Source organism: Pinus tabuliformis, chromosome 1_2, assembly GCF_031772625.1.
Source record: "Pinus tabuliformis cultivar Carrire ecotype Pingquan chromosome 1_2, CPIR1, whole genome shotgun sequence".
Taxonomy (NCBI): domain Eukaryota; kingdom Viridiplantae; phylum Streptophyta; class Pinopsida; order Pinales; family Pinaceae; genus Pinus; species Pinus tabuliformis.
This window is the reverse complement of record NC_142298.1, coordinates 1,309,160,259-1,309,183,474: the sequence shown is the minus strand read 5'-3', so window position 1 is coordinate 1,309,183,474 and position 23,216 is coordinate 1,309,160,259. Positions and strand designations below refer to the sequence as shown.

General features: G+C 39.1%; 1 protein-coding gene and 1 pseudogene across 5 annotated transcripts in view; one reads left to right on the top strand and one right to left on the bottom strand.

Moving 5' to 3' along the window:
- The window catches only part of LOC149211019 (mRNA export factor GLE1-like), a 532,145-nt gene that overhangs the window by 156,571 nt on the left and 352,358 nt on the right, over positions 1-23,216 (top strand). The gene's annotated exons all lie outside the window — the stretch shown is intronic.
- On the bottom strand, positions 12,413-13,063 carry LOC149211023 (uncharacterized; annotated as a pseudogene).

The following is a 23,216-nucleotide window of genomic DNA, read 5'->3' as shown; positions in this document are numbered from 1 at the left end:
TCCACCATATGACCATCTTTAGCCTGCTGATCTTGATTCTGCTGCAAAATGTCCTGATCATCCTGACAAGTATCCTTTAAGATCTCTATGTGCTGCTGAAACGGATTTTCATACAATGCTTCTATGATCTCTTCATCCATGAAATTATCATCTTCATAAAACTTCTCAAGGCTTTCGATAAAACTATATGCATGCTTGCAACAATCATGAACCAAATTTAATGATGGATAAGAGTCCTTATATCTTTCAATGAACATAGCATGAAAATCCTTTAAACAGTAAATACAAGCAGGCGGCGAACTTTCATACCATGATTGGGCTCTACCTTCCAGAGTGGCCAAGAATATCTTCATCAAGCAATCTTCCGGAAAATCCACCTTCAACTTGCGAATATGCATATGAAATCTGATTAGATGAAGAGCAGCATCTTTCTTACCATCATCATTAAATGTAGGCAAATTCCTTGACCAATCTACCTTGGGAATCTTATTCGGAAAACCTGGAATGTGATCTCGGCTCATGGGAGCATATCTTCTTGCAATTAGGTCCATCATGAAAATCTCAAAGCTACTGATCTTCCTGCAGTGAAGTCACCATGAAGCATAGGTTGCTGGATTCTTCAGTGAAAGGAGTCGCCAAGTGAATGATTTCAGCCTGTCAAGTGTTTGATCGTTGTTCACTATCAACAATCAGATCTGAACTTGATACATGTACTGGGGTAAAGTGTCAATGAAGTGAGGGTTTCAAAAGCTCACGGAGATTGACTGAAGCAGCGTTTATCTACTAACGCTGATGTAAAACAAGAGCGTTTTCGAAGGCTTCTGGCGTAACTTCAGGCTCCGTCTAAGACTTATGAAACAAACACATCAATGAGCAAAGATTTATATGTTCTCCCCAGTATGGTCGCCAATATGTTAGCGCTTGGAATTCACCTAGGCTGAGATAGACAAACTCTCAAGGCTACATCAAACCATTTCACCTCGTAGCTAGCCCTACGAGGTATGAGAAGGCTCTCTCGGGTCAGATTCGATAGATCTTTCAATATGATTAGGCTGACCAATTAATAATAAAGATTTTAGGCTAGTAAATTGATAAGGGGGTTGATTTAATGATTTTTGGGGTTTTTGGTGGCAATTGGTGGAAGTGCAATTCAAGGTGCGGGGATTGAGCACAGTTTTCACAGGGGGATCTAAGGGGCAAGGTAGGAATGAGTGCTGATGCCTTAATCTGAGATGGATGATCAGAGATGATAGAGGAGAAGCTAAAGAGGGCAAACACACAATTCGAATCCTCTCTAGACAGTAGAAAACATTAAAATTGAACAAACTAAAAAGCTGAGCATGTCAAAACATGAATTCAAACTTTACCACTTCATCTGTCCAATTTAGAAGCATAAGAGAGATGTGAAACACATAAACAAACTTACAAGAACATGTAGAGAACACACCATCAACAATCAGATCCACAAGAATCCTCAAAGATGTCTGTAAAACCCTGGCTTTCCTTGCCTTCAATTGCAGAAATAGATGCACAATATACAATAAAGCTTCCTTACACAAGAGTCCAACCATGAAAATGAGAAGGAGAGAGCATAATATAGGCCATCTAGACCATCTAACTCCTTTCCCCACCTCTAGGGGTCGAGCTCAGCTTCCTAGGAGCAGTTTGAACTAATTCTAAACTAAGAACTAGAAAATAGGCAGCCCAACAACTTGCCTCTATTACTTAGCTAACTCATCCATGCATTAATTTTTCACTTTTTACATCATGGAAGCTTCTAGAAGGGTAAAGAAAGATAAAATCTACCAAAGTGCCATGAAAATATTACATTTATCCATCATCTACAAGTAAAAATAGTCAACCATAGTCAAAACAGTGTTTTTTGACCAAAAATGTGAATTCTGGCAAATCTGGAAGTTCTGGTCGCGCCCCTGGAAGTTCTGGTCGCGCCCCTTCACAGCTGTTTTTGAGTGGTTTCCACTGGTCCAAATCAGGTGCAAGATGGCTCATTGGAAAGCTTGGCCTGTCTACTTTCCATCCCAAGTGGAATTTCTGAATTTGGTGTTGATTTGACCCCTCAAAAACCATTTCTCCCAAGGTCACTTTCTGCAACTCAAAAAGTGGGCAGAAAGTCATTTTTTTGATGTATTTTGAGCTTTTGGAGGCTCAAAACTCAAAACCAGGCTTCTCCCAAGCATTGGTAATTTTTATTTTTGCATGCCCTTTCCAAAAATGCCAAGTTTTCAAAATTCCGAGCAGCCCTTCAAACTGGTCTCACCCGGGGTGAGACCACTTCTTAGGAAAAACCTGTAATTTTACCAAAAATTTTCAAAATGCTCAAAAATCTTCAAAATTTTCACATTTTGGTGCTAGATCAAGGCTGATCAGTACCATGATGAGTGAGGGATGCCTCAGCCAAGATGCGGAGTGGGTTTTTCCTTTTCTTCTTCTTCTGGGCCTCTGACAGCTTCCTTTGGAGAATTTTCATTTTTGCCTTGCGAACATGTAACCTCTATGATGAACACCTTTGCCACCCTTACGAGGCCTCCACTGTGTCTCAATCTCAGTAGATGATGATCGGTCATCACCTTGCTCATTAGTCTCAGTAGTTGACATGGTGTTATTGAGCAAGGTGGAATAAACAAGTCAAAATGACCGCTGCCCTGCCTGCAAAATGCTGTGAAGTATGCTGTTTTCAAGGGGAAACATCATGAGGGACGTGTTAGGGGAGGGAATTTACATATAGGAAAGGGAAAAATATATATAAGCAGGGAATTTTGAAGGAAAACATCACATAATGCTAAACATGTCATTCCATCTCTCACCATTTGCAAATCAATACTTTATTTAGGGAAACTGTGTTTTTTAAGCACCAAGGGAAAGGACAATGAAAATCTTCATCATGGAGGGAATGATGTCATGGGTATAGGGGAATAGGGTAGCATCAATGATGTACAAGTAACAGGCAGCTCATTTCAATTTGTTTTGAATGTCATTGAGGAGCATACTCTGTTTTTCATAATTTCAAAATGACCATTTGATGCTTTGGGAAACAGGGATTTAGGGTTTCTGATTGTAAGAGGAAGGGAAGGGGTTGTTGTGATCATTTTACAGTGGAAGGGAGAGGGGATTGTATCTTGGGAATGAGGGAAAATAGAGGATATTAGGGACTAGGTTTAGGGGGACAACGGAACCCTCAACAAAGTCTGCTGCCAATCAATTTTTGTAACAGCAATTCATTTAAAACAGAGGCAGCCTTATTTTTTCATTTGCCATGAGTAATTAGGGTTTCACTGTGTGATTTGATCATAGGGAGGGATATTCAATTGCCTAGGGAGTTTAACTGAAGGGACAAGCAATTGAATTAGGGTTTACATAGGGAATTAGGTAGGGGAAAAAACAGAGTTTTGAGGAGGGGAAAAAGATACCATGTTACTGCAAACCCTAACCACAGCAAGTCTGATTTCTTTGATGTCTATGCAAATGAAATTTTGTCATGACCTTATTGAGCTTTGAAGTCTTTGACATATACACAAGATGACCCTTTTCCTTTGTTTTTTTCTGAGGCTATGCAAAATGGCAAATTTCACTGTTTTTACAATTTTTTGAGTGCATGCCTTGTCATCACTTTTTTATTTGTTTTTTATAATGTCTCTTTTCATTCTTTTGCTGTACATTTACATAGGCATTTTGCTGTGTTACTAGTGTTTAGGGTTTGATCATTATACATGGGGAAAAGGTAGGGTTTATAGGGTTTGAAAGGACTAGGGTTTGCAAATAATTTAGGGGTAGGATTTGTATAATTGACTTGCAAATGAGATCAATAAGTTTGACATGTTAACATATGCAATTTGTATGGGGAAAATAAAAGGAGGGACAAAGGGAAAAATTTCCTTGAAAAATAACAAACTGTCACACATATTGGTTGCAAAAACAACTATTCATTTAACCTATTTCTTTATGGATTTCTTGCACAAAATTCATGATCATTACCTTCCTTTCCAATCCCAACACCATCATCAAACATGTGAATGAGGCATACCTTAATAACTTGAGAGAATTTGAGGGTGATTTCAGCGTTTGAGTGAGTTTTTGGGCAAACAGAAGTTCTGGTCGCGCGCACCTTCAGACTGGTCGCGCCCCTGTAACTGGTCGCGCCTGTGTTATTTAACACTGCGCGTTGGCCTCCGTTTGGTCGCGCGCACCCAGGTGGTCGCGCACACCTGTGGTTTGGTCGCGCACCCTGAAAAAGCCCGAAAACTGCTGAAACTTACCAAATTTGCCTTCTTGCCTCTCTCACTGGTGTTTGCTTGCTCTCAAATGCATAATGAGGCTCTTTAGAGAGGGAATTGGTCTTTATATGCCCAAATTTGAAAAAATTAACTAAAAAAAACCCACTTTATAATGTTCTAACTTTGGCATTATCTTTAACACTGTTTTTGAGTTCATTTTGTCCTGAAGTTAGCTTTTTGATGCGTTTGACTCTGTTCTTTTTGCAGGTTGACCGCCCGAGGGACTGTAGTGAAGGAACCAGGGTTATTGCCGGCACTTTTACAAATTTTTTGAGAATTTCTTTATTTTTTCAAATTCCACATGGCCTTGGACTTAAAAACAGGGTTTTTAAATCCAAGGCATAAAATGAGCTGTAGCTGAAGAAAATGATAATGAAACATATGTACAAAACTCCTTCCGGCTTGCAGGGCACTTACTGACCATGACTCATGACCTTGAAATGATTTTGACTCAAAACCCTAGACCTAAGACCATGGGACCTCAAGACAAAAACAAGAACAAGCATGACTCAATTACATTGTTGTATGACCTGATCCAGCAAAGCCAAGAAGGGAACAAAGACCGGCTCCTCCATTCAGTGTTATGGCATGCCTAATGAGATGCAAAATTGACACTGAATGAGACACCTAACTATGCATATGCAAAGAGCTATTGATCACTGATGGAGGGCTCAAGACCGACACTAACATTGGCTCCAATGGGGATGGTAGCTCCTTGGAGGTGCCAAGAACCTCAGACCTCTTGGGAGAGCAGACCAGTGCTTTATTCATTGGGCAATGGAGTCAACTAGTACAAAAATAACCATACTTGAAATGACTTTATTCGACTATGACTCAGACCAACTCGACAGCAAACTGAAATAACTTGACAAAACTGACTCAATAGACCAAACACAAATGACTCATGACTGACTTAACTAAAACAAGAACTTACAAAGCTTATTGAAGGGCAGCAGTCCATCAAGATCTGGAATCATGATGACAACCACCTGCATACTAATGAAATATGTACAATCATGTATAATGAGCTTTCCAATGAAACCAATCCAGCAGATGGCTACATATCAAATTTCTGCTCTCACTTTTCTCGAGCAGGCGGAACGATGAACCTGTAGGCAACTCAAAATAACCACTGAAACCAAAGCTTATGATAATGAACCATGCAACATTTATCCTTTCTAATGCTTGCAGAAGAATGCCAAAGGGATCTTGATAATCTTGAAGCACTATCTTGTTTGGAGAAACAGCTGCAAAAATATAAGTACTCCCTTCATTCTGATCTGAAAATACAGTGGGTTGCTGATTGATAGGAAGGCACGGAGAGGTATAAACTTCTGCCATATGAGTGTTGACTGTAAATTCCTTGACCGTGAGAATTTCGGGCATATTTTCCTCTACTTCACAATCTAGGTCATTCTTAAATAACAAACAATCTTCAAGATCATCAAACATGACAGCCGTATCTTTTTGCTGATCTATAAAACTGATTACAAGACAATCATCTTTTTCAAGAGAGGAAGAAGTTTCATCAACATTTTCGTGACCATGTGTGCGCTGCAAAACTGTTGTAGCTTGGGTTGTAGCATGACCTTTCAAGATCTGATCTATCTCCTCTTCAGACAAAGGAGATAAGACTTTTTGTTTCCTTTTGCTCAAACAAGTCTTGGCTTCTTGAAAACATGAAAAATCTGAATGACAGTCCTGATCTTCTAAAACTTGAAAACATTGCTGATCATCTTCATATGACATGGCAACCAAACAATCCAAATTATGATTGAAAGAATATTTTTCACTTACTTGAACAAAGATCTCATCTTGTTGCTCATGAGCTGACTGAATGACCTCCTCATGAAGACTTGTTTCTAATGACAGACTGGCAGCATGACTGAGAACATTTGAATCCATACCGCTGTCTCTGATCTCAACAACAAAATTCTCCTTCATGGGATTCAGAACAAGGTTGTCTTCCTCATCACGATCTGAATCTAGATTTGAAATCACTGACTTGAATTTGTCACTTTCTGAACTTGAAACTTGACTTTCATGCATGCTGTCCTCTTCCGTGGGCAGATCTGAAACAAGCTCTTCTCTTTCATCCTCTTCCACCATATGACCATCTTTAGCCTGCTGATCTTGATTCTGCTGCAAAATGTCCTGATCATCCTGACAAGTATCCTTTAAGATCTCTATGTGCTGCTGAAACGGATTTTCATACAATGCTTCTATGATCTCTTCATCCATGAAATTATCATCTTCATAAAACTTCTCAAGGCTTTCGATAAAACTATATGCATGCTTGCAACAATCATGAACCAAATTTAATGATGGATAAGAGTCCTTATATCTTTCAATGAACATAGCATGAAAATCCTTTAAACAGTAAATACAAGCAGGCGGCGAACTTTCATACCATGATTGGGCTCTACCTTCCAGAGTGGCCAAGAATATCTTCATCAAGCAATCTTCCGGAAAATCCACCTTCAACTTGCGAATATGCATATGAAATCTGATTAGATGAAGAGCAGCATCTTTCTTACCATCATCATTAAATGTAGGCAAATTCCTTGACCAATCTACCTTGGGAATCTTATTCGGAAAACCTGGAATGTGATCTCGGCTCATGGGAGCATATCTTCTTGCAATTAGGTCCATCATGAAAATCTCAAAGCTACTGATCTTCCTGCAGTGAAGTCACCATGAAGCCTAGGTTGCTGGATTCTTCAGTGAAAGGAGTCGCCAAGTGAATGATTTCAGCCTGTCAAGTGTTTGATCGTTGTTCACTATCAACAATCAGATCTGAACTTGATACATGTACTGGGGTAAAGTGTCAATGAAGTGAGGGTTTCAAAAGCTCACGGAGATTGACTGAAGCAGCGTTTATCTACTAACGCTGATGTAAAACAAGAGCGTTTTCGAAGGCTTCTGGCGTAACTTCAGGCTCCGTCTAAGACTTATGAAACAAACACATCAATGAGCAAAGATTTATATGTTCTCCCCAGTATGGTCGCCAATATGTTAGCGCTTGGAATTCACCTAGGCTGAGATAGACAAACTCTCAAGGCTACATCAAACCATTTCACCTCGTAGCTAGCCCTACGAGGTATGAGAAGGCTCTCTCGGGTCAGATTCGATAGATCTTTCAATATGATTAGGCTGACCAATTAATAATAAAGATTTTAGGCTAGTAAATTGATAAGGGGGTTGATTTAATGATTTTTGGGGTTTTTGGTGGCAATTGGTGGAAGTGCAATTCAAGGTGCGGGGATTGAGCACAGTTTTCACAGGGGGATCTAAGGGGCAAGGTAGGAATGAGTGCTGATGCCTTAATCTGAGATGGATGATCAGAGATGATAGAGGAGAAGCTAAAGAGGGCAAACACACAATTCGAATCCTCTCTAGACAGTAGAAAACATTAAAATTGAACAAACTAAAAAGCTGAGCATGTCAAAACATGAATTCAAACTTTACCACTTCATCTGTCCAATTTAGAAGCATAAGAGAGATGTGAAACACATAAACAAACTTACAAGAACATGTAGAGAACACACCATCAACAATCAGATCCACAAGAATCCTCAAAGATGTCTGTAAAACCCTGGCTTTCCTTGCCTTCAATTGCAGAAATAGATGCACAATATACAATAAAGCTTCCTTACACAAGAGTCCAACCATGAAAATGAGAAGGAGAGAGCATAATATAGGCCATCTAGACCATCTAACTCCTTTCCCCACCTCTAGGGGTCGAGCTCAGCTTCCTAGGAGCAGTTTGAACTAATTCTAAACTAAGAACTAGAAAATAGGCAGCCCAACAACTTGCCTCTATTACTTAGCTAACTCATCCATGCATTAATTTTTCACTTTTTACATCATGGAAGCTTCTAGAAGGGTAAAGAAAGATAAAATCTACCAAAGTGCCATGAAAATATTACATTTATCCATCATCTACAAGTAAAAATAGTCAACCATAGTCAAAACAGTGTTTTTTGACCAAAAATGTGAATTCTGGCAAATCTGGAAGTTCTGGTCGCGCCCCTGGAAGTTCTGGTCGCGCCCCTTCACAGCTGTTTTTGAGTGGTTTCCACTGGTCCAAATCAGGGGCAAGATGGCTCATTGGAAAGCTTGGCCTGTTTACTTTCCATCCCAAGTGGAATTTCTGAATTTGGTGTTGATTTGACCCCTCAAAAACCATTTCTCCCAAGGTCACTTTCTGCAACTCAAAAAGTGGGCAGAAAGTCATTTTTTTGATGTATTTTGAGCTTTTGGAGGCTCAAAACTCAAAACCAGGCTTCTCCCAAGCATTGGTAATTTTTATTTTTGCATGCCCTTTCCAAAAATGCCAAGTTTTCAAAATTCCGAGCAGCCCTTCAAACTGGTCTCACCCGGGGTGAGACCACTTCTTAGGAAAAACCTGTAATTTTACCAAAAATTTTCAAAATGCTCAAAAATCTTCAAAATTTTCACATTTTGGTGCTAGATCAAGGCTGATCAGTACCATGATGAGTGAGGGATGCCTCAGCCAAGATGCGGAGTGGGTTTTTCCTTTTCTTCTTCTTCTGGGCCTCTGACAGCTTCCTTTGGAGAATTTTCATTTTTGCCTTGCGAACATGTAACCTCTATGATGAACACCTTTGCCACCCTTACGAGGCCTCCACTGTGTCTCAATCTCAGTAGATGATGATCGGTCATCACCTTGCTCATTAGTCTCAGTAGTTGACATGGTGTTATTGAGCAAGGTGGAATAAACAAGTCAAAATGACCGATGCCCTGCCTGCAAAATGCTGTGAAGTATGCTGTTTTCAAGGGGAAACATCATGAGGGACGTGTTAGGGGAGGGAATTTACATATAGGAAAGGGAAAAATATATATAAGCAGGGAATTTTGAAGGAAAACATCACATAATGCTAAACATGTCATTCCATCTCTCACCATTTGCAAATCAATACTTTATTTAGGGAAACTGTGTTTTTTAAGCACCAAGGGAAAGGACAATGAAAATCTTCATCATGGAGGGAATGATGTCATGGGTATAGGGGAATAGGGTAGCATCAATGATGTACAAGTAACAGGCAGCTCATTTCAATTTGTTTTGAATGTCATTGAGGAGCATACTCTGTTTTTCATAATTTCAAAATGACCATTTGATGCTTTGGGAAACAGGGATTTAGGGTTTCTGATTGTAAGAGGAAGGGAAGGGGTTGTTGTGATCATTTTACAGTGGAAGGGAGAGGGGATTGTATCTTGGGAATGAGGGAAAATAGAGGATATTAGGGACTAGGTTTAGGGGGACAACGGAACCCTCAACAAAGTCTGCTGCCAATCAATTTTTGTAACAACAATTCATTTAAAACAGAGGCAGCCTTATTTTTTCATTTGCCATGAGTAATTAGGGTTTCACTGTGTGATTTGATCATAGGGAGGGATATTCAATTGCCTAGGGAGTTTAACTGAAGGGACAAGCAATTGAATTAGGGTTTACATAGGGATTAGGTAGGGGAAAAAACAGAGTTTTGAGGAGGGGAAAAAGATACCATGTTACTGCAAACCCTAACCACAGCAAGTCTGATTTCTTTGATGTCTATGCAAATGAAATTTTGTCATGACCTTATTGAGCTTTGAAGTCTTTGACATATACACAAGATGACCCTTTTCCTTTGTTTTTTTCTGAGGCTATGCAAAATGGCAAATTTCACTGTTTTTACAATTTTTTGAGTGCATGCCTTGTCATCACTTTTTTATTTGTTTTTTATAATGTCTCTTTTCATTCTTTTGCTGTACATTTACATAGGCATTTTGCTGTGTTACTAGTGTTTAGGGTTTGATCATTATACATGGGGAAAAGGTAGGGTTTATAGGGTTTGAAAGGACTAGGGTTTGCAAATAATTTAGGGGTAGGATTTGTATAATTGACTTGCAAATGAGATCAATAAGTTTGACATGTTAACATATGCAATTTGTATGGGGAAAATAAAAGGAGGGACAAAGGGAAAAATTTCCTTGAAAAATAACAAACTGTCACACATATTGGTTGCAAAAACAACTATTCATTTAACCTATTTCTTTATGGATTTCTTGCACAAAATTCATGATCATTACCTTCCTTTCCAATCCCAACACCATCATCAAACATGTGAATGAGGCATACCTTAATAACTTGAGAGAATTTGAGGGTGATTTCAGCGTTTGAGTGAGTTTTTGGGCAAACAGAAGTTCTGGTCGCGCGCACCTTCAGACTGGTCGCGCCCCTGTAACTGGTCGCGCCTGTGTTATTTAACACTGCGCGTTGGCCTCCGTTTGGTCGCGCGCACCCAGGTGGTCGCACACACCTGTGGTTTGGTCGCGCACCCTGAAAAAGCCCGAAAACTGCTGAAACTTACCAAATTTGCCTTCTTGCCTCTCTCACTGGTGTTTGCTTGCTCTCAAATGCATAATGAGGCTCTTTAGAGAGGGAATTGGTCTTTATATGCCCAAATTTGAAAAAATTAACTAAAAAAAACCCACTTTATAATGTTCTAACTTTGGCATTATCTTTAACACTGTTTTTGAGTTCATTTTGTCCTGAAGTTAGCTTTTTGATGCGTTTGACTCTGTTCTTTTTGCAGGTTGACCGCCCGAGGGACTGTAGTGAAGGAACCAGGGTTATTGCCGACACTTTTACAATTTTTTTGAGAATTTCTTTATTTTTTCAAATTCCACATGGCCTTGGACTTAAAAACAGGGTTTTTAAATCCAAGGCATAAAATGAGCTGTAGCTGAAGAAAATGATAATGAAACATATGTACAAAACTCCTTCCGGCTTGCAGGGCACTTACTGACCATGACTCATGACCTTGAAATGATTTTGACTCAAAACCCTAGACCTAAGACCATGGGACCTCAAGACAAAAACAAGAACAAGCATGACTCAATTACATTGTTGTATGACCTGATCTAGCAAAGCCAAGAAGGGAACAAAGACCGGCTCCTCCATTCAGTGTTATGGCATGCCTAATGAGATGCAAAATTGACACTGAATGAGACACCTAACTATGCATATGCAAAGAGCTATTGATCACTGATGGAGGGCTCAAGACCGACACTAACAGGTTCACTAACTGCACATGCTTCTTCTACTCCATGCCAAAATGTCTCAGAGTACACCAATTTTGCAATGGCTTTCCCGTCCTGTCTCCTGTTGTGTCTACAATTACGCCAATCATCAGACACAAACATTTGCTTCAACTCGAACTGACATTGAAGCAAAGATTGAAGAGTAATAAAGTTTGAGGCAAAGCGTGTGATGGCAAGACGCTGCAACTCCTTGTTTCTAGTGAACCTCCTCATGAGGCTAAGAACAAAAGCATGGTTATAAATAAACTTTGGGATGCTCCTAGCCATATCAACCGCCTCCTTGATGAAGGAGTGTTTCCCCATATCCTCAAGCAACAAATCGAGACAATGTGCTGCACATGGAGTCCAGAACAATGTGGGATGCCTCTCCATAAGCATTTTGCCAGCAGACACATGATTAGCTGCATTGTCTGTTATGACTTGCACCACATTCTACACACCAATCTCTCGAATGAACCCATCTAACAACTCACATATCGTTGCTGCATCTTTGATATGTTTTGATGCATCCAACGATTTAATAAACATGGTACTTTAAGGACAATGTACCAAGAAATTTCGAAGGGTCCTACCCATGAGGCAGGACGCCGCAACTCCTTGTTTCTAGTGAACCTCCTCATGAGGCTAAGAACAAAAGCATGGTTATAAATAAACTTGGGGATGCTCCTATCCATATCAACCGCCTCCTTGATGAAGGAGAGTTTCCCCATATCCTCAAGCAACAAATCGAGACAATGTGCTGCACATGGAGTCCAGAACAATGTGGGATGCCTCTCCATAAGCATTTTGCTGGCAGACACATAATTAGCTGCATTGTCTGTTATGACTTGCACCACATTCTGCACACCAATCTCCCGAATGAATCCATCTAACAACTCACATATCGTTGCTGCATCTTTGATATGTTTTGATGCATCCAACGATTTAATAAACATGGTACCTTTAGGACAATGTACCAAGAAATTTAGAAGGGTCTAATCTGTTGAATTTTTTGCATGGTAAACGACTGCTATCTATGTGTTCTCTTTGTCTAGTGGAGTTTCTCTAGCATTAGAAGAATGTTGTGCTTGTAATCGTTGCTGTTGTTGTTGTCGCTTTGAAGGATGTCGCCTTTTATGTAATTCAAATGACATAGTAAACTTATGATTATCCACCAAATGTCGATGTCTATCTCTATTAGTGTTGAATTTCATTCCACAGCCTTCCACGAGGCATTGATACATAGGATAGCCACGGGCAACTTTAGCCTGAAAAAAAGAATCATGTGATTCAACCATGTGTAGATTCAACAAACGTGTTGTTGGGTAAACTTTAGAGCATACAAAGTAGGTTAAAGTGTGCCGAGCGAGGTAGTGATCTTCAAAATTGTTCATGGCACTCAGTCGTGGACCACAACCAATGATTGGGCAAGGTAAATCCCCAAACTCTTCACGTTGTAAGACACTAATCTGAGCATTTTCATCCTTGGTTAGTTCCAGTGTAGCCTGTTTGGCTAGAAGTTCCCGCTCTGCGTTGTCGGGTGCGAAAAAGGGGCCATCTGGAGTGAATTTCCACTTGAACAACATCTCGATGGAAAATTTATAATCTCATGCACTTTCATTTTCATTTTCGTTTTTCTTCTTCTCCATCTCAATTTCTATGTTCTTCTCCATCTTGGTATCCATCTTTCATACAATCTTGCATAATGCTCCACCTTCCATACACTGTCATATGCATTTTTAATTTTCTAGGCCTGAACGCTGTTGGTTAACGCCTGGAGGTCCCACGAGGCCTGAACGTTGTTAGTTAACATATGGTTACCACACATAGTCCTTCACATACTCCATACACTGCCTCCTCCCAATGAATAATTACACTTTGAACGCTACTCTTGGCATACCATCCACGCAGTGTGGTTTTAATATAACTCCACTCCAGGTTTCATTTTTTATATTATTGTGTTTAATATATTACCATTGCCAGAGATTACCACTACCCCTAGCAGAACCCAATCCACCCTTGATTCTAGTGGAACGCATTGCGTTGGTTTGTTTTTTTATATATCGCTGGCTGTTAATACAATTCCACAACTCCCCATACCATATACCATACAACGCTTTAGTTCGACTACACACTGCCCTCCTCCATTCCACTAGTCCCGCGAAATCTTGTGGAGAAACGCTGGTTGATATATTGCAGAGAAAGGCTCGTCGATATATTGCTTTGAAATCTCTTTGTACCGAATGTGTGAATGTGTGCTGTTATATGTTGGATGGTGGATATATAATACGTGGCCATTGAGTTGTATACTCCATTGACAAGAATACTTCATGGAATGTTGCGTTCAAAACCTGGTATGTACACTGGTCGTTCCTGCTAGTGGCTTGTATGAGTTGGATTGGTGATTTGTTGGATAAATTTTTGTGATTTGTGGTCTTGGAGTTGTGAATCGTACGGTGATATACATCATATGGTTCATATATGCTCTGCTCTTTATATATGTGATGATTGGAGTTAAGGTCTCACAATCTGAATTGTACGTTGGGGTGGTCGCTCCAATACAATGACTGCATTGAAAAATGAATTAGAGTCATTTTTGAAACATTTATGTATGCACATTAAACCATTGAGGATTATTTGAGTTGGAGTATGGACTTTATGTTATATAAATATTGTTGTTTGAGATAAGGATTTTTAAGTCAAATTCCAGGAGCATTTATATTCATATATCTTGAGATCGAGAGCCAACATTGTTTTTTTGAGTTATTTTGAAGACAATTGCAGACTGTTATATGATTTCTCCCTTGAGCCAAGACTTGGTGCAGATTGGAACTGGAGCAACTTCTAATTTAAGTTAAATAGGTGCATTTACAGAGTTTGATTTGTTAATAAAATGGACAAACTTTATGGAGTATTAGAGTTACTAAATACTCTAATACATTCTAGTGTGGACAATACAATTATGATTGACAAATTCATTCTCACAGACATTCAAACTTGCTTGCAAAATGCAAAAGAAAATATAGAGTTTTTGTAGTTGAAGTCTCAACTTTAGCAAGAAGAATTACAACAGTGGAGTCATCATTCTGAACTTGTTTTTGTTCAGAACATTGAGATAGACTCCCATCAACAACAAGAATATAAAGTTGAGGTTGATTCACATTCAGTGCCTAGTTCAAGAGCATATTTGCATACAGATGCAGAAGTTCAGTCTGCACTTCCCAAGCCCATCATCAAACCTTGGGAAGAGCTTGTCCATAACAAGCACAAAACGGGTCTTGGATATGACAAGAATGTGTTCTTTCATATTCCAGATTTCTCAAACCCCATCCAGTTTGAGAGTGTTGGATTTCTTCATGACAATTCACCTTTCTGCTCCTCCACATTCGTAGCCAAAAGTTGTTAAATGCCAACACTGTGACCGAGTTGGCCATATGAAAAATCACTGTTTTGATCTTCATCCATGTGAGCACTGTCATTAAACCACTCATTCTTCAAACATATGCTTCAAAAACAAACCTCCTGCAAGAACAAAGATTCATCTTGGATGGATCGATTCTTGGCAATGGGCTTCAGCAACCAATAAGATATTTCAGTCTTATGTCAGAATCTCTTCTAGAATATTAAAAGGTCTCGCAATTGAGTTTTCTCCATCTTCTCACCTTGTATCTAACAGGGGGGGAGTGATGGTCATTTACAAGCTTCAAAGCCACATCAAGCGAGCTTGAGCCACAACCTGCCATACCAGATTTAGAGTTGTAGCCAAAGAAGGAGATTTAGAGTTGTAGTCGAGTACATTGCTGCTAGCATGGCTAGCAGTGAGACAATATGATTGAGGAAGCTCTTTGGAGCGCTGTTTGCGCATGTACTAGATATAACAATAATTTACTGTGACAATAAGAGTGGATTCGACTTGCATAAAATCTTGTGTTCTATGACAAGTCCAAGCACATTGAGATTAAATATCACTATATCTAGTATCTGGTGCAGAGAAGAGCAGTGAGACTCGATCGTATTGCAACTGATGATCAGATAGTTGACATACTTACCAAGCCTTTGATGAAGGGGAAGTTCTTGGTATTCAAAGAGTAGCTTGGAATGAAGGATGTGACCCTTCCTGGTGGGGGCGGTCATGGATGATTGAGAACACTAAGCTATGCTCTTCCCTCTTGTTTGAGCTCACAAGTTGGGAATGGAGCCAAGAGAGCTCCTGGGGTTGAGGGAACTCTTGACTGTAGGTTGTGTGCGATCCTTGTCATGTGTTGACAAGTGGTAATCCCCCCTACCATTAAGTCCGGGACTTGCCAAGAGTATACCCCAATATGCATCTTACCCACAAGCTGGGCTTGTTGGGATTTCCACCCATCTGGCCAATGGGTGTGGTAAATCTTGGTTGTGTGCGATCCTTGTCATGTGTTGACAAGTGGTAATCCCCCCAAACAAAATGAGACTTGGTTGTGCACGATCCTTGTCATGTGTTGACAAGTGGTAATCCCCCCAAAGTTTATGGATGTAGGTGTTCTACCACTTGACTCTTATGGTAAAGCTTGGTTGTGCGTGATCCTTGTCATGTGTTGACAAGTGGTAATCCCCCCAAGTCTGTGTCAAGGTGGGAAGATTAGTGGATATAGGGTGATAGATGAATCTCCCCTATGATGATTCTTCTTCATTAGATTGAGACATCATTGTTCCAGAGCAGAGATGAACAAAGATGAGCAGAGAAAGCAAAGATCTTTGTTGCAAAAAGAAATTCCTCCCTAGCTGAGAGGGAGTGTTGAAAATTGGCAGCTCAAGGATGAATTTCCTTAAATAAAATCTCATTTTTGACAATTCTGGAGTGACTTTCTAAAAATAGAAAGTCATGTCTAGCATCTCAAGTATGACTTTCCAAAAATAGTAAATCACCTTGCATCAATTGGTAATCAAGTATAGTTGAAGGAAAATCACTTAACTTATCATTAATCAATTCTGATAGTTCAATCTTAGTTTAATCATCAATATTATTATTATTATCCTTTATGATACTATTATTAAAAGGAATTACAACTCACCTTACCTTCCTCACCTCAATCACTTCGCACCTCTCTCCTTGATGACTCACATGGCATTATGTAACTCTCTCTCTCTCTCTTAATGATACATTACACTCTCTCTTGCGCGTTCATTAAAGACATGGCATATTCCTCTTACACTCATTAAAGGCATGTCATAAAAGATTCCTCTTACCCTCTCTTAATGGCGTAGTTTCTAAGGCATGCATACCTCTCCTTAATGGCATGAGTTACTAAGGCATGCCTTTCTCTCCTTAATGGCATGAATTACTCTCCCCTATATGGCATATGTTACTTTTTCTCAAGGCATGTGTATTGCTCCTCCTTCGTTACAAGAATTCGTTGCTCCTCCTATATGTGTCTCATGTTTTCTCACCTGACTGCTACTACTTGTGCATTATGAAAGAAGAACTTGAGAGAGAGAGAGTTGGTGAGGCTTGAAGAAGATTGTGAGAGAGAGAGACTTGGAGAGTAAGAGCAAAACTTGGTGAGCCAAGGTTGATTTAGTGCTTCTGTGTTTTAGTGTTGATTTAGTTGAAGGGAAAGTTGATTGAATTTTTGCATCTGCTGCTGCTACCAATGATCTTCATGCCACAACTTGTTCAAATTGGGGTGAACTTACTCATTCTCTTGATCTCTCATTGTACTCTGTATCTCTATTGAACAATTGATAACTAACAGAAGAAAAATCTGGTTGGGTTTTCCTATTGTGGGTTTTTCCCTGGTCATTGGACTTGAATTCTCTGTATCTCATTTTGTTCTTGGATGTCTTCTATCTATCTACAATTGCTTAACTAATATTGTAGCATAAATAAGTTTTTGGAATAAGTAGTTGTTACAACATAGAACATCAAAATTTCAACAAGAATCAACACCACCAAAACTGGGGTACATATAGGGCTTGGTGCTCTTGCTTAAATGTTAATTACAAATGAGGTCATGATATAATCTAATGAAATGCTAGAATGCCATTAATCCCAAAATCATGAAAACTGTTAAGTTTGCTGAATTTTGAATTTGATATGAACTTCTATTTTCTCGATATGAAGTTTGATGAGGTTGGAACTACTCTCAAATATCCAAAGTCATTTAACATTACCATGAGAGAGCATCTAAGAAGCATCTAGACTCTAGGGAACATAAAGGGAGCACCTTGGGAGCTTTTGAACTTTGGAAAGCATGGTCTCTCACATAGTAGTTTGAAAATTTAAAAAAGAAAAGAAAAAAGCCCACAAAACTATGTGATCTATTTCCAAAATCATGGCGGAATTGTAGTTCAAGCCTGCAAAACTATGCTAGAACCACATTTCGAAATCGTCACGGTTCCAAAAGTCTAAGAACCGTGAACTTCGAGTTGTGGTTCTGCTCGAGGTTCCCTCGCAGATCCATTTGAGACGCAAATAAGTCTCCTGAATCGTGGGGGGGGGCGAACGGTTCTTGCAACATTGGAATTGAGTCCAAGGTAGAAAACCTTGCCATATTAACCACGCCAAACACTAATGGAATCACCTGAGCCTGCTCAGATTGACACATGGGAGGAGGAACCATCGAGTCCTCTTCCAAATCCTTAGCCTGAAGCTGAGTCAAATCCCTGCCCCTTATTGAGGAGGTGCCAACTGTATCCCAAACTTCCACAGTGCGATGCTAAGATGGCACCTTAGACCATATTAAAGAAAATTCATGTGGGTTGAAAGAGTACTCAACTAGCTCATCCATCTGACCAGCTTGAAAAAAACAAGAGCTGAGTTCTGAGACTATGAAGAAATGAAAATCAATATAAAGTTAAAACCCTATTGCAGAAACTAAGCAGTAGGCTTTCTCGCTAAAAACAACAAAGTTCATAAGTCATAGTAAAACCACCTCATTGTAGACCCACTTTGCCCCTAGGGTGGCTTCCACCTGAAAGGTAACCATTGATTGCTAACATTCCTAGGGTTGAGTAACTGAGTTAGGTTTTTTGTTTAGGTTTAGGAGGAGGATGGTTGGTTTTATGGCCAAGGGAGGCTATTTTGCAAGGAAAACAACCTCGAGTTTCCTTGAAAACCTCCTGGAAAATGTAATATCCCAAGGGAATTTTAGATCCTCAAGGCTTTAATTTTCACTAGGGTTTCAATAAATCAATAGTAGAGGATACCCATTCATTCATACAACAATAGGTATCCTCATATGAAGTGCACCAATAATATAGAAGATTTCTCCAACAATAATATGATTAATCATAATAGATTAGGGCTAAATGATAGATTTATCCAACCAACGTTTCACCAATATAATTGGCCCTAACATTTTGCATAGTATTCTTTCTAAGCAAAGATATCACAATAGTAATCCGTACAACATATTAAACTGCCACCAGGGCTGATATACCAGTCAAATCGAGTATCCAAAGTGGTTGTTATGAATAAAAAATGTTCACAACGGTAGTTCAACAATAATGATTCCATACTACCAAGTCTACTTATAGGCTGACCTATTAGGAGGTTCTGTTTCCTAATGATGCCCTATTTGGGCTGCCATCTGCATTTCTAGCTTGGCTATTGCATATCCAACAGACCTTGGGGTAATGCCTTGTTGCCACAAATCCTGACTGATGCCCAAATTACCTTTGCTGACTTAGCTTTAGATTGAACCTTCGACCCTACTGTCCCTGTGGTTTCGGTTTGTGGTTGTGGTCTTCAAATCTCGCTATTTGTAGAGGGAGCATGTTGACCAGGTGAATAACCTTAGAGAGCTTTGAACTGCTACCGCTATCACAGATACACTTTTGGCATCCACTTCAAGGGAACTCGGGAGGGTTTCCTCAAGAATATACTTTTACTTTTTACGAAACTTGGTTAGTTAATGAAGTAACTAGAGGAGGCTTCTTAACCAAGACAAAACTGATTTTGTTCGAAGGAATGTGCTGTAACAGAACACGGAAAAAAGAAACTAGGTAGGGTGGGATCACCTCCATCGTAACTAGTTGAGAAAAGAAAGGGGTCTTAAAACCCTCAGAGCGTCATGCTCAAAGAAAATAGAGACAATTTAGTCGAAATCGATAATGCCAAAGTGATTCCAACTCTCTTTTTTTTATAAATTTCCTCATGGGGTTTTCTCCTTAATCAAATGTGAGGTTTTCATGTGCAACCCCCAATTTGGGCTTTTTGCCCCGACTACCCCAAAATTTACCCAATGTTGCACCAAAACATTGGATAATGGGTTTCCCCCTTTATCAAAGATTATAGCCTACATGGTTGGATAGGCTATTCTGTCCTCCCTTGGCAATTAATCCATAGGGGACATTACAGTCGCCCCTTCTCGACATTGCTTGTCCTTAAGCAATTGTATGTCTGGGTGCTGGATGGTTGTTTCTTCATTTTTTAAGAATAAAAGGTTGCCATTAATCCTTAGAGCTGCCATATCAGCACCCCCTTTTCCTTCTTGTAGCCTAATAACAACACTGCTTGTTGAAGATGTCATTTATGCAATAGTTGTTGCTTGCACCTTCCAAATTATAGGTGAATACTGCACAATTGTGTGCTATTGTTGAAGTAAATTTTACTTCAGACAAAGATTCTTCTCCTGATATAGTAGCAACCTTCAATGGCTTTAGCAATAAGACGTAGGGAGTCGATCCTCTTTCTAGTGCTAATAAGCTACAATAGTTTCCATCGGTTGTTTATCCTTTGTTTCTGTTTCCACATCATTTGAAGATGGCCCATAGCCATTTTTTGAAGTGCTATCTTCTATGCATGGCTGGTTATTAAATAACTTCATCCTTGTGCAAGTCAAAGACCGAGCTACCTAGGAGGGATCAATGAGAATACAACTCCATGCAACTTTGCAATCACTTGACCATGGTAAGAATGATTTGGCGTCCTGTAATACAATCATGACATCTTTCCAAATTTGAAATAAACTGAAAAGCACTTCCAACTCTTCCCTTTTTATAACTTCTGTTATTCAAAGATATTTTGTAGCATAATGGACTGTAGCAACATTGTAGGTATTGAGTGCAACAAAAATTTCATAACAAAATTTGGTACTTCAAATGCATGAGAATCTCTTGGAAAATTAGGAGGGTTAGCTTCATAAACCTGTGCTTTATCAACTTTTGTTACCAAACCTTGTAAACAATGACTTAAGATAGAAAAATTGTGCAGATAAAACTTCACATTTATGACAATTTCCATCGTCGCATACATCGTTCCATGCTCTTTATGGTGCTTCTCAATATGTCTTGTGCTCCCCTCTTTTATAACACTTCCATGAACTTCAAGAGACTTTGTTGCTACAGTCCGATTTTTTCTTTGTGAAATTTATGTTCCATATTTGTGCAATCCTTGTCTTGAGGGTAAGACTCCATTGTTACTTCAGCTAGTTTGCTTGGTGTGGTCCTAAGGAGCTTTTTTCTGAGTGTAGATTCGGGGAAAAAATATACCTGACCTTCAAAGATGTTGAGAATTGGCAGCGAAAGGATGAATTTGCTTGCATAGAATCTCATTTCCAACTATTCTAAAGCGTCTTTCTAAACATAGAAAGTCATGTGTATCATCTCAAGCACGACTTTCCAAAAATAGTAAATCACCTTGCTTCAATTGGTAATCAGGTATAGATGATGGAAAATCACCTAAATTATTCTTAATCAATCTTAATTGTTCAATTTTTACTTAATCATTATTATTATTATTTTATATTAAAAAGAAAATCAAGTCACTCAATCATGGGACTCAATCATGTCATATGTAACTCCCTTCAAGTAATGCATATGTTTCTCTCTCACGTAATTGATACGTTACACTCTTTCTTACGCACTCATTAAAGCATGTCATAAAAGATTCCTCTTATGCACTCTTTAATGCATATGTTACATTCTCTCCTTTATGGCATAAGTTACTAAGACATGCATTTCTCTCCTTAATGGCATGAGTTACACTCTCTAATTAGCATATGTAACTAACTCCTTGCTCCTCCTATATATATATGCCTTCATCATCTCTTCCTACTACTTCTGCATTGTGAAAGAAGGATTCAAACTTGAGAGAGAGAGTTGGAGAGACTTGAAGAAGATTGTAAGAGAGAGAGAGAGACTTGGAGAGTAAGAGCAGAACTTGAAGGTTGATTTAGTGTTTGCATCAGTGGCTGCTACCGGTGACTTTCATGCAACAACTTGTTCAGATTTGGGTGAACTTTCTCATTCTCTTGTTCTTTCATTATACTTTGTATTTCTGCTGAACAATTGATATCTAATAGAAGAAGAATCTGGTTGGGTTTTCCCCTTGTGGGTTTTGCCTAGTCATTGGACCTAAATTCTTTGTGTCTCACTCTGTTCTTGGCTATCTTCTTTTGTGCATTTGGTTTATGTGTTATTTGTTGACCACTGAAGTGGAACTTGAAGATTATTTGAAGACTCCATGCCTAAGGATGTACCAAAGGTTGCTTGTACCATCAGAGATCATCATACTTCCAAAGTTTTTCAACTCTACTTCTTCTTCTTATCATTTTCTGTTGTACTCAAATTCCACTATCTCTGCGAGGACAATGTAAAAGTGATGTTAAAGAGAGAATCCATACACGCTGGTAGAATTTTTTTTTTTGTTAATGGAAAAACCTGTGAGCAATGTAAAAGTGATGCTAGTATGAGGAGTCGAGTCATGTAACATGCTTGTGTAGCATGGGACCTTATCATCAAGTGAGTATTACTTTGGGAGATTTTTTTCACTTTGTTAATTATCATCTCTTTATGAGGACTTAATAATTAATTGAGTTTTTTTCTCCAAACATAACCCCAAAGCCGGAGTACGGTTTGATGGTGAGGCCTTGGGTGACTCTGGTCATTGTATATTACCATACTAGATTACACAAAAAATTTCGTGAAATTTGATTAGGTCTGGGGGGTCATTTTTTAATTTTTAAAATTTCCAGCAGGGTGGAAATTAGAATAAAATTTGTATATGAAATGTAATAATTGATGTCTAGAAAAATTGTATGAGGTATGAATAATAAAAATTGCACCTCTCACCCTCAACTTTCTACTATGACACACTTTGAGTGGTTAAAAATGTGTTCTAGACCCTCAAAACCCACTTTTCCTAAGTTTAGTGGAAAAAGTGGCAATAAATTAAGCCAACAATTAAATAAATGGAGAAAAATAAATATCCACACATGCTAAATGATGTGGAAATGAGGTGGAAAATCATGGAGGAGTTAAAGTGAAGTCCCAAGGTGATGTGGACTCCTAAAATCAAGGAAAAGACATGTGCTCCAAGAAAATTGAATTTTTGGAGGGGACCATGAGTTTCTCAAAGGGAAAACACATTTATTGAGGAAAGGAATTTGAATTGCCTTGGTGAGTCATCTTTTTGGTGGGCTTTGACTTGGAGTTTCACTGAAGATGAGTGGAGAGTGGTCTCCTACCACTCCACTCCCATATACACTTGTCCCTCTTCAACAACGAGTTAGCTCCTCTCAAGGATTGTGTGGGCCTCTCTGGGGAATTTGAATTGCATGAGGGAGCTTTGGGATTGTCATCATCACACTTGGCATTTGGTTCTTCATTGGGATCTCCACCCATTGTTCTATATAATTGAGCTTTGGGCTCTCATATTGTATTTTTGCAATGAGCTATTGTGCTTGGAGAAGCTCTGCTTCTATGTACTCTTGTTCTTCATTTGAATAAAAGGACTTTGGGGTTCATTCATGATTGTTATTCCATTGGAGCATGTGCTTGGTTCATTGATGGTATAATCCTCTCTACTTGTGCTTTTGAATTGTATTTCATTTTCTCATATGCTTTTATAGAATTGTA